Here is a 2,871-nt window from a genome sequence, read left to right as displayed (position 1 = left end):
CCCCACCCTCAGTTCTACTATCACTTCTATTACCCCTACCTTCATTATAAGGCTCTTGGTTGTATTATCTTAATATATTTCTCTCTCTAATAATGATGACTTCTAACACTACCCTTGTTATAAAGTTAGGTTCCAGCTTTTCGAGGTTCGATTTTCTACTGTTGTTAAACAGTATTATAACAAACACAGTGCCCGTCACTGCTGCTGAGGAGTGTGCCTATATTTGAAATGTTTTCTCAAGATAGAAGAGCAAGTCGTGATTTAATTTGAAATGTTTAAAAATGTAGCATGACTAGGTTAGTAAAATAATGCATACATGTGTCTGTTGCTACTCTTTTAGTGCCTTTCTTTTCTTCTCCCTTTGGGCTTTGTTTTATTATCTGGTTTCAGAAAGTTGTCTTCCCAGCTAGGTATTGGGGCATTAGGTGTCATCAAGTCAAGGCTTCAGCTGAAACATGACACAGAAAATATTCCACCATTCCTTTGTGAGTGGCTCTTGCAAAGGTTGTGTTGGTGAAGCAAGCATTTTGGAGGCCTCTTGCAGCATTACAAATAATGTCACCGCTGTTAATCTTTCATGTTTCTCAGGCATTAGCATTTCATATCGTGTCCCTTTGGCCTGCTTGGGTTATGGTTCTGATTGGATTCGGGTTCGGGTTCTGATTGGGTTCGGGTTTGGGTTTGGGTTCTGATTGGGTTAGGGTTCGGGTTCTGATTGGGTTCGGGTTCTGATTGGGTTCGGGTTCTGATTGGGTTCGGGTTCTGATTGGGTTCGGGTTCTGATTGGTTTTGGGTTCTGATTGGGTTCGGGTTCTGATTGGGTTCGGGTCCTGATTGGGTTCGGGTTCTGGTTCTGATTGGTTTCGGGTTCTGATTTGTCCACAGAAATAAATAGTAGACATGTTTTATTCTTACAAGGGATGAAAGATATTCAGCCCTTGACGTGTCTAGTGCTCAGCACTCAGTGGTAGATAACCTTATTGTATTGTTGTTATAATTGATGTTGTCTGGTGTACAGCAATGTACAGGCCTGCCAGCTGCCAGTAGCAAGCCTGGAACACTGCAGGTCCTGATGCACTTTCATCATTAATGCTCCAGAATAAAGTAATTTGGGTTTCTGTGTACCGGTGCGTGTGTGGCACAAATTTCACATTTATGCACTGGTGCATCTTGGTTGTAACATGGCCGTTGCGGGTAATTTACTTCTTAGTCTGCCAACATACATTAAAAAGAAAAGAAAGACTTGCATTTATATAGCATCTTTCACGACCACCGGATGCCCCAAAGCGCTTTACAGCCAACGAAGTACTTTTGAAGTGGAGTCACTGTTGTAATGTTGCATTGTACTAATACTGATGCTCCACTCACGAGTCAACCCTAACTCACTCCATTAATGGAGTTGATTGCCATCTCTCACTGCTATTATGGAAACAGACGTGGGCATGTGTTAGCAGTGAGTCCGTGTAGTCACGCTGCAGCAGGCCAAGATTCCAGTACACACCACTGAAGGGTGATAACCTCACATTTCAGAACTATACATTCACTTCAAGGGAAACAAATGGCATGGTACAAGACCACTGCAGCTGACACCTCCTGCTCAAACTCTCTTCCCTGTCTCAGCTCACCTGGCATTACTGAATGGGATTCAAACATTATCCCTCTTTCATGCCACCTGACACCTCTGGATAGCACCCACTCCACTACTTCTTGCCATCTCATATTACTGCAGAGCATTCAAAATCTCTCCCTGCCGAATGCCAACAAACAATACGGCAGGGCAGTCAAACACTCACTCATGCCCAAACAGTCACTAATATGTAAAACTTCTGACTTAGATGTGATGAATTATTGGCTAAATACCAAGTAAAATTGTGGATCATTTCAAACTGCTGCAGTACCATTGGGTACCCTCTGGTGGCAGTGCTGATAATTAGATCTTACTGTGCTGAGCATTGCCACCATCAGTGGTGCAGAGCCCTGAATACGGACACTTTCCTGTATAGCAATTCAAACCGGTTATTTTCCTGATTCGGTTTACTTTATTTAATGATATTGTGGATCTATAGTAACAGGCCACCATGCAACAAAAAAAACCTGTTGCTCAAAACTGAATAACATTTAGGATACACAAAGCATTAGGACTGTGCTATCATGGGATCAGTCAGTTATACAGCACTAGGGCTACACTATTGTGGGGTCAACTAGAAAGAAATGACTTCCATTTATATAATGCCTTTCATGAGCTCAAGACATCCCCAAACGCTTCTGGTGTAGCGGGGACTGTTGGTAAACCATTTAACTGTAGTGTAATTAGTGGGATTGATTGATTTAATTTAAATTCAATTAATTAAAGGGTAAGTCATGGCAGGACAGCCCGGCCACGTGATATGCTCCTCCTGCGATATGTGGGAACTCAAGGACACTTCCTGTGTCCCTGAAGACTACATGTGCAGGAAGTGTATCCAGCTGCAGCTACTGACAGACCGCATTGTGGCACTGGAGCTGCAATTGGATGCATACTGAAGCGTTCGCGATGCTCAGGACATCGTGAATAGCACATTTACAGAGTTGGACACACCGCAGGTACAGGTTGCACAGGAAGAAAGGGAATGGGTGACCAACAGGCAAAGTACTAGGCGCAGGCAGGTAGTGCAGGGGTCCCCTGCGGACATCCCCCTCTCAAACAGATACACCACTTTGAGTGCTGTTGGGGGGGATGGCTTATCAGAGGAAAGCAGCAGCAGCCAACTTCCTGGCACCGGGGGTGGCTCTGCTGCACAGCACGGGAGGAAAAAGAGTGGGAGAGCTATAGTAATAGGGGATTCTATTGTAAGGGGAATAGATAGGCATTTCTGCGACTGCAAACGAGAC

Source organism: Somniosus microcephalus, chromosome 11, assembly GCF_052327205.1.
Source record: "Somniosus microcephalus isolate GS21.2 chromosome 11, FLI_Smic_1.0, whole genome shotgun sequence".
NCBI classification, from domain to species: Eukaryota; Metazoa; Chordata; class Chondrichthyes; order Squaliformes; family Somniosidae; genus Somniosus; species Somniosus microcephalus.
This window is presented reverse-complemented; position numbering follows the sequence as displayed.